Genomic DNA, 10,690 nt, shown 5'->3' on the forward strand with positions numbered 1-10,690 from the left:
GAGGAAGAAAATGCAGCCCTTGCTAGGGAGACGACTTGTAAACAGTATCATCATTGAAACTCATCATTACCATGCTCTAAGTGTATTCAGTGCTTTACATTTCACAGAGTGCCTTCAGATATTAGTGTGTTCCAGTGTTGTTGAGCACCTACTGGGTGCCAGGTGCTGGAGACAGAGATGACAGATGATGTTTCTGTCTGCAAGGAGCTCACAGCTAGTGGGAAGACACACAAGCTGACCGACAATTATGATACCGAGTCTAAAGTGCTAGATAGAGGTGTCCTCACACACATTACCTCCTTTAATTTAATCACATAAATTTAAGTGAGTGCACATAAAAAGCTAATACTACAAGGTGTGGTCTGCTCAGTGTCAGTTGAGCAGCACAGATAGCAAAAATAGAATTGTTCCCTGTTGGGGGAGCTCACCGTTGCACACGGTGGTCAATGGTGGGTTCACTAAAAAGGCAGCTCTGATGGATAGGTAAGAATTCAAAAGGCAGCAAAAAGGGATAGGAGTTGGGAGTGATGGGGAAGAGAATAAAGTCTCTTTTTTGCATCCAACCAGAGGGTCCGTATCTGAAATATTGATCCCTTCTTATCCCCATCCAAGAGTATTAAGGTTGTCTTTGTCATGATGAAGTTACAGCAGTGTAGTGAACATGCAGGCCCCTATGCTGGGCATCCAAGATGCCCCAGAACAATGATGAGGGCTTAAGATCTAGGAGTCTTTTTCCTCATTGCACACAGGGCATCATCATAACAGATTGTGATGAATGTAGGGGAGTGGACAGAATCAGGTAGACCTCATTCCTTGGACTTGTGCGTGCTCAGAATTAACCTGCCTGACTCATGTTCCTCAGCCAAAGAGTCCTGATCAACCAGGAGATGTGTCCCATGTACTGAGATGTAGGATGTGAAGGAGCCACAAATATTAGAACGGTGGAATCAAGGGTTCTTCCTTACACATGTCAAGCCTGAGATGACTGCTAGATAACAACATGGAGCTGGATGGATTTTGACAACAGTTTTGGAGTTCAAGAACAATATAGGCTGGTGATGGGATAATTTGGGTGTCCTTGGCATCTGGATGGGATATAAGATCATAAGATAGGAGGAGAATACCTGGAGAGAGAGAAACAGAGAAAGAGATCAGGTGCACATAGGTTGCACTCTGGTGGGGGCAGATGCCAGCCAAACAGAAGGAGGTGGGAGGAAAGACAAAGGAACATATTGCCCTTCAGGTGAAGAGAGAGATGGTCCAGGAGAGAGTGGTACATGAGGTAGAATTCTGCAGAAAAACCAAATAAAATGAGGATTGAAAAGTGGCTCCTCAATTTGTCAACATGGATGGCCCTGGCTTGGATGGCAAATTTAGAAACCAGTAGGAGTGGCTGGAAAGTGAAAGGCAACAGCCCTATTCAAATAAACTCTGACCCTTACCTCACACCACACACTGTGAAATTGGCACCAAGAAGATTGTGTCTTGTAGTGTTAGCAATCACTTGCATTTATATGATTAAATTAAAGGAAGTGGTGCATGTATGCACATCTCTATCTGGTGCTTTTCATACCATGTTATAATTGTCAATCAGTTTGTGTATTTCCCACACTAAGTCATGAGCTCCTTGCAGAGAGAGTCAGAATCTGTCATCTTTTTATCTCCAGTGTAACTTACAATGGATCAGAGACATAAAATCTAAAACTATAAAACTTCTGGAATAAAACATACAAAAACATTTTGTAAACTTAGGATAGGCAAAAATTTCTTAGGACACAAAAAACATGAAAAAAATTGATAAGTTATACTTTACAGAAATGTAGAAATTCTGCTATTCGAAAACACATTAATAAAATGAAAAGGCAAGCCACAAACTGTGAGAAAATATTTATAACATGCATATCTCACAAAAGAATTGTACCCAGACATATAAAGAATTCTTATAACTCAATAATATGACAAACGATTCAATGGGAAGAAAAAGGAAAATATTTAAACAAACACTTAACCAAAAAAAAGAAACACATGACAAGATTCTCAACACTATTAGTCATTAGATGTCTTAGTTCATATGGGCTGCTATAAGAGAATTCCATAGACTGGATGGCTTGTAAAAAACAGAAATGTATTTCTCATTGTTCTAGAGGTTGTGAAGTCCAAGATCAAAGCACTGGCAGATTTGGTGTTTGTTGAGGGCTCACTGCCTGGTCCCTAGAGGGCCATCTCCTAGCTGTGTCTTCATATGGTGGTAGGAACAAGGGCACTAATCTTATTCATGGGCACTACCCACCCAAATCACCTCCCAAAGGCCCCACCTCCTAGTACCATCTTGGTGATTAGGTTTCGCCATATGAATTCACAAATATTCAGTCTATAGCATCAGGGGAAATGTAACTTAAAACCACAACGAGGTACTACATTACATACCTATCAGGGTAAAATAAAAAATACTATCCATACCAAGAGTTCGTGAGAAGAAGGGGCAACTTGAACTCTCACGTATTGATGGTGGCAATGTAAAGTGGTCCAATCACTTTGGGAAACAATCTGGGAGTTTCTTATAAAGCTAAGTATATACTTCACATATGACCCAACAATTCTACTTCTACATATTTACCCAAGAGAAGTGAAAATGTGTGTTCAAGCACTTGTATGCTAATGTTCATAGTGTGCTGTATTCAGGAAACCCATCTCACGTGCAGAGACACACATAGACTCAAAATAAAGGGATGGAGGAAGATCTACCAAGCAAATGGAAAACAAAAAAAGGCAGGGGTTGCAATCCTAGTCTCTAATAAAACAGACTTTAAACCAACGAAGATCAAAAGAGACAAAGAAGGCCATTACATAATGGTAAAGGGATCCATTCAACAAGAAGAGCTAACTATCCTAAATGTACATGCACCCAATACAGGAGCACCCAGATTCATAAAGCAAGTCCTTAGTGACCTACGAAGAGACTTAGACTCCCACACAATAATAATGGGAGACTTTAACACCCCACTGTCAACATTAGACAGATCAACGAGACAGAAAGTTAACAAGGATACCCAGGAATTGAACTCAGCTTTGCACCAAGCAGACCTAATAGACATCTACAGAACTCTCCACCCCAAGTCAACAGAATATACATTCTTTTCAGCACCACACCACACCTACTCCAAAATTGACCACATAGTTGGAAGTAAAGCACTCCTCAACAAATGTAAAAGAACAGAAATTATAACAAACTGTCTCTCAGACCACAGTGCAATCAAATTAGAACTCAGGATTAAGAAACTCACTCAAAACTGCTCAACTACATGGAAACTGAACAACCTGCTCCTGAGTGACTACGGGGTAAATAATGAAATGAAGGCAGAAATAAAGATGTTCTTTGAAACCAATAAGAACAAAGACACAACATACCAGAATCTCTGGGACACATTCAAAGCAGTGTGTAGAGGGAAATTTATAGCACTAAATGCCCACAAGAGAAAGCAGGAAAGATCTAAAATTGACACCCTAACATCACAATTAAAAGAACTAGAAAAGCAAGAGCAAACACATTCAAAACTAGCAGAAGGCAAGAAATAACTAAGATCAGAGCAGAAGTGAAGGAAATAGAGACACAAAAAACCCTTCAAAAAATTGATGAATCCAGGAGCTGGTTTTTTGAAAAGATCAACAAAATGGATAGACCACTAGCAAGACTAATAAAGAAGAAAAGAGAGAAGAATCAAATAGACGCAATAAAAAATGATAAAGGGGATATCACCACCGATCCCACAGAAATACAAACTACCATCAGAGAATACTATAAACACCTCTACGCAAATAAACTAGAAAATCTAGAAGAAATGGATAAATTCCTCGACACATACATCCTCCCAAGACTAAACCAGGAAGAAGTTGAATCTCTGAATAGACCAATAACAGGCTCTGAAATTGAGGCAATAATCAATAGCTTACCAACCAAAAAAAGTCCAGGACCAGATGGATTCACAGCCGAATTCTACCAGAGGTAGAAAGAGGAGCTGGTACTATTCCTTCTGAAACTATTCCAATCAATAGAAAAAGAGGGAATCCTCCCTAACTCATTTTATGAGACCAGCATCATCCTGATACCAAAGCCTGGCAGAGACACAACCAAAAAGGAGAATTTTAGACCAATATCCCTGATGAACATCAATGCAAAAATCCTCAATAAAATACTGGCAAAGCGAATCCAGCAGCACATCAAAAAGTTTATCCACCATGATCAAGTGGGCTTCATCCCTGGGATGCAAGCCTGGTTCAACATATGCAAATCAATAAATGTAACCCAGCATATAAACAGAACAAAAGACAAAAACCACATGATTATCTCAATAGATGCAGAAAAGGCCTTTGACAAAATTCAACAACCCTTCATGCTAAAAACTCTCGATAAATTCGGTATTGATGGGACGTATCTCAAAATAATAAGAGCTATCTATGACAAACCCACAGCCAATATCATACTGAATGGGCAAAAACTGGAAGCATTCCCTTTGAAAATGGGCACAAGACAGGGATGCCCTCTCTCACCACTGCTATTCAACATAGTGTTGGAAGTTCTGGCCAGGGCAATCAGGCAGGAGAAGGAAATAAAGGGTATTCAATTAGGAAAAGAGGAAGTCAAATTGTCCCTGTTTGCAGATGACATGATTGTATACCTAGAAAACTCCATCATCTCAGGCCAAAATCTCCTCAAGCTGATAAGCAACTTCAGCAAAGTCTCAGGATACAAAATCAATGTACAAAAATCACAAGCATTCTTATACACCAATAACAGACAAACAGAGCCAAATCATGAGTGAACTCCCATTCACAATTGCTTCAAAGAGAATAAAATACCTAGGAATCCAACTTACAAGGGATGTGAAGGACCTCTTCAAGGAGAACTACAAACCACTGCTCAATGAAATAAAAGAGGATACAAAGAAATGGAAGAACATTCCATGCTCATGGGTAGGAAGAATCAACATCATGAAAATGGCCATACTGCCCAAGGTAATTTATAGATTCAATGCCATCCCCATCAAGTTACCAATGACTTTCTTCACAGAATTGGAAAAAACTACTTTAAAGTTCATATGGAACCAAAAAAGAGCCTGCATCGCCAAGTCAATCCTAAGCCAAAAGAACAAAGCTGGAGGCATCACACTACCTGACTTCAAACTATACTACAAGGCTACAGTAACCAAAACAGCATGGTACTGGTACCAAAACAGAGATATAGACCAATGGAACAGAACAGAGCCCTCAGAAATAATGCCGCCTATCTACAACTATCTGATCTTTGACAAACCTGAGAAAAACACACAATGGGGAAAGGATTCCCTATTTAATAAATAGTGCTGGGAAAACTGGCTAGCCATATGTAGAAAGCTGAAACTGGATCCCTTCCTTACACCTTATACAAAAATTAATTCAAGATGGATTAAAGACTTAAATGTTAGACCTAAAACCATGAAAACCCTAGAAGAAAACCTAGGCAATACCATTCAGGACATAGGCATGAGCAAGGACTTCATGTCTAAAACACCAAAAGCAATGGCAACAAAAGCCAAAATTGACAAATGAGATCTAATTAAACTAAAGAGCTTCTGCACAGCAAAAGAAACTACCATCAGAGTGAACAGGCAACCTACAGGATGGGAGAAAATTTTTGCAATCTACTCATCTGACAAAGGGCTAATATCCAGAATCTACAATGAGCCCAAACAAATTTGCAAGAAAAAAACAAACAACCCCGTCAAAAAGTGGGTGAAGGATATGAACAGACACTTCTCAAAAGAAGACGTTTATGCAGCCAAAAAACACATGAAAAAATGCTCATCATCACTGGCCATCAGAGAAATGCAAATCAAAACCACTATGAGATATCATCTCACAACTGTTAGAATGGTGATCATTAAAAAGTCAGGAAACAACAGGTGCTGGAGAGGATGTGGAGAAATAGGAACACTTTTACACTGTTGGTGGGACTGTAAACTAGTTCAACCATTGTGGAAGTCAGTGTGGCGATTCCTCAGTGATCTAGAACTAGAAATACCATTTGACCCAGCCATCCCATTACTGGGTATATACCCAAAGGATTATAAATCATGCTGCTATAAAGACACATGCACACGTATGTTTATAGCGGCACTATTCACAATAGCAAAGACTCGGAACCAACCTAAATGTCCAACAACGATAGTCTGGATTAAGAAAATGTGGCACATATACACCATGGAATACTATGCAGCCATAAAAAAGGATGAGTTCATGTCCTTTGTAGGGACACGGATGAAACTGGAAACCATCATTCTCAGCAAACTATCGCAAGGACAAAAAACCAAACACCGCATGTTCTCACTCATAGGTGGGAATTGAACAATGAGAACACATGGACACAGGAAGGGGAACATCACAGACCGGGGACTGTTGTGGGGTGGGGGGAGGGGGGAGGGATAGCATTAGGAGATATACCTAATGCTAAATGACGAGTTAATGGGTGCAGCACACCAACATGGCACATGTATACATATGTAACAAAACTGCACGTTGTGCACATGTACCCTAAAACTTAAAGTATAATAATAATAAAATTTAAAAAAAAAGAATTTTATTTTTAAAAGCTTCAAACTAGGAACCCAGATGTCTACCAACAGGAGAATGCGTAAACAAATTGTGGCATACTCATACAGTGGAACTCCACTCAGCAATAAAAGAGGATGAATTACTGATATGTGCAACAATGACATGAACCTCAAAAATATTATGCTGAAAGATACCAGACACCGAAGAGTACATACTGTATGATTCCGTTTATATGAAATTCTAAAAAAGGTAAAACTATCTGTGCTGATGGACAGCAGATCAAAGGTTGCCAGGGCTGCTGAGGGGAGTGGGGATTGGCTATAAATAGCCATGAGGACACTTTGTGTGGTTCTGCATCTTTATTGGCATTGGCGTTAGATGAATGTATATATTTGTCAAAATTGATCAAACTGAGTACATTTTGTTGTATGTAAATTGTATCTCAATAAGTTTAGTTCTTAAAAAAATGGGTCCACCCTATAGTACAATACCTTATGCTTTCCAAATGCATGAAAATACATGCACTCCCATATATATATGTGAGTGCATAGAAACATCCAGAAGGATAGAAACAAAAATGACTGTATTATTTGCCTCTGGATAGAGATGGGGAAGAGGACTCAGAGAAAGGTAAGGGGCCAATGGGCCTTTAGCCTTAATTATATTGCTTTAATTTTTCAAAAGGACAATGGTGTTCACGTATTGCCTTGTACGTAGATTTTTGAAACAGGTGCACAGCAGATGTAAACAGAGGCTATTCCACTGTGAAACCTCAATTGAAAGTCTTTTACCTGTTTGGACTAGCCATTTCGTTCAATTATTTATTGAGCATCTATGTTTCCAGCAACACACGATGAGACAAGATTCTTCCTGTCTCTGCTCTGAGTCTTCCTTCAGCTCACTCTAAAGGATCCAGAGAGCCCAAAGTTCAACACCCATCACTTACCAGCTGTGGGACCAATTTACTCAAATTTTTAAGCTTCACTTTTTCTGCTTCATAATAGCACCTGTCACATAAGGGTTCTTGAGGGATTCAATGAGTAAACAGAGGTAAAGAGTTTGGCAGAGGGTTTAATAAGCAAGAGCTGAGATTCATATTTTATTATTATTATTACTACCATATTTTATTGATTCTAAGACAGTGTTTTCCTCTTTTAGTATTCCAGAAATTGGGCACATTTTACAATCAATGTCATAATTTATTTGGCAGGTTTTTTTCTTTCTTGGTGTATAAAATAGTGGTGCACCTTACGGTTGGTGGTGTCTTAGATTCTATGAAATGTGGTGATAGCATCTCTCTCTCTTAGCCTTCTTATGAATTCTTGTCAATATTTAACCAACATCAGAAACAGGGAAAAAGCTAATCCTCCTACCAGTCTAGGGAGAAAGAAAAAGCAGGAATGATGTAATGAAACCATCACTGTTGATAACCCAACAATAAAATGTTCCACCTGGCACAGCTGTCACTTTGGGGAAGGCCCAGCCACGAGTAGCTCTTTGGGTACCACCCTCTGCCCACTTGCTGCTGTGCTACCTCCTCCCTGCATGGCCAAGTCTGGTCCCCTGCTCTTCGGCCGGGCTCTTCCATCCACCTCTTGACTTCCCGCATCTGGCTTTCCTCTACAACAATGGCAAGTATCCTTCAGTTTCTTCCTTACCCCTTGCCTCTGTTCCCTCATGCCATGGCCATCTGAAAGTTCCTGATGGGCATTCACCCATCAGGAACCTTTTTGGTGTGTCAAATGGGTAGCAAGTCACGGTAAGGTATCAAGCCACAAAAGCCAACCTTGGCTAACTTGTGCAGAAGAGATTGCTTTGGAAAGAAAGCAGGGGCGCTCACAGAATGGACAGGAGGGGTGGTGAACCAGTCTGGGAAAATGAACAGGAACCAAAGGAAGTCAAGCAATGAAAATAAAGTGGCCAGGGTGCCACTGCTGGTGGCCCCCACTTCCATCCGAGCCCTAGGACTCTCAGCCATGCTGCAGTAGCGACTCACCCAGCGCACCCCATAACTCTGTGTCACTCCCTCCATACAAGGCCGGCTCAGAGTGTTGAATTGATTGGCCCAGCTGTGTGTCCTCAACATATATGTGGGGGCAGAATGGGAATGTTGGGCCCCTTTAAGCACCTTCCTTCTCCTGCCGTCCACCAGGCATCACAATGGGAAAACCTGGCCACTTAGGAAGGGACTAGACACTTGCTGGACAGATAAACAACAGCAAACGTTCACTGAATGTGTTTTTATGAATGCTCATCTTTCCAATACTAGAGGTTGATGTAGAAGCCCAACACTCAGAAATGTTTCCTGTTTGAGCAAAATAATGTGTACACACGGACATACAGTGTGGAATAATAGACACTGGAAGCTCAGAGGGCGGGAGGGCGAAGGGGATGAGGGATGAGAAATTATTTAATGGGTACGATGTATAGTATTCAGGATGACGGTTACACTAAAAGCAGACTTTACCACTAAGCAATATATCATGTAACAAGACTGCACTTGTACTCCCTACATTTATAAAGAAAGAAAGACAGGTTTTCTGTTTGGTATTTTGTCTGATATTTGGGCAAGCAGAGACTTCCTTAGGCTCAGTGGGCTAAGAAGCCAAGTTAGCCCATGAGCAGGGCTAATGGAGAAATTAATCCTATGCCCCACCCCCGCACCCCCAACAGCTATCCCTTCTTACCAAGTAGAAGCTATAACATTTTATAACATCTTATTAAAGCAAAAAAGATTCTAGAATTATGAATTACTGTCACTAGTGGTAGTCAATTAAAGCAATATTTAAAGAAATAAAGATACCTGTGTACTTTTTAAACGAATGCTTGACTCATCACAGTTAAAGCTAGTGGTTCTCAGAAAGGCAGAGTCAACCAGAACGTGTCAGAAATGCAAATTCCTGGGCCCCTCCGGAAACCTGCTGCATCTTCAGACACTCTAGGGTGGAGCCCAGCAGTTGCTTGAACAAGTCCTCCAGGTTAATTTGATTCATGCTGATGTAGAGAACTGCTGGTTTAATCTTAACCTTGGCTACACGTGAGAATCACCTGGGGAGCTTTTAAAATATTCAATACTGAGGCCCCACCCTAAACCAATTACATCTGCCTGGTAAGGGAAGGGGCTTGAAACAAAAAGCTTCCTAGGTGGCTCGAATGTGCAGACAGGGTTAAGGGACTCAGATATAACCTGTGGTTATACAGAACATGTCTGTAATCATGCGAACTTCTCACCACCCTTTGAGAGTAGGTTCTTGTCTCTACTACCTTGAGATTTTGGAAATTGTCACTTTCCTGTTAAACTACTCATCTCAGTAAAGAAAAACTCACCCCTTCCTGGTAGTCTCCATCCAGGGACAACAGTGGCTATCATCAATAGCACAGCCCTGGGGAACCTCCTTTCCAGTGCAGAATTCATCTTTTCGTTCTCTAAAGAAGGTTTTTCACGGCCCACCTTGCTAACATGCTCTCTCCACCACCCACCCAAATCGGTGGGCATCAGAAGACATCAGTGTTGCTTAGGTGAAAAGCAGCTGTTACTGTTTCAGACAAGATTTGGGAAGGGGAAGGAAGGGATAGAGAGCGATTTGACAAAGGATACAAAATTACAGGTAGATAGGAGGAGTAAGTTCTAGTGTTCTAGAGCAGTGGTCACCAGCCTTTTTGGCACCAGGGACGGGTTTCATGGAAGACAATTTTTCCACGGACTGGAGTGGGGATGGGGATAGTTTTGGGATGATTCAAGCACATTACATTTACCATTAGATCCTTCTAAGGAGCGCGCAAACTGGATCCTTCACACGCGCAGTTCACAGTAGGGTTTGTGCTCCTATGAGAATCTAACACCACTGCTGATCTGACAGGAGGCAGAGTTCAAGCGGTAATGCTCGCTTGTCCACCACCCATCTCCTGTGGGCGGCCTGGTCCTAACAGGCCATGGACCACTGGGACCCCTGTTCTACAGCACCATAGGGTGACTACAGTTAACAATAATATATAGTTTCAAATAGCTAGAAGGAGAATATTGAATGTTCCCAACACAAACATAATAAAATTTTGAGATGATGGATATGCTAATTACCCTGATCTGATCACCATACATTAT

Source organism: Pan troglodytes, chromosome 19 (assembly GCF_028858775.2).
Source record: "Pan troglodytes isolate AG18354 chromosome 19, NHGRI_mPanTro3-v2.0_pri, whole genome shotgun sequence".
NCBI classification, from domain to species: domain Eukaryota; kingdom Metazoa; phylum Chordata; class Mammalia; order Primates; family Hominidae; genus Pan; species Pan troglodytes.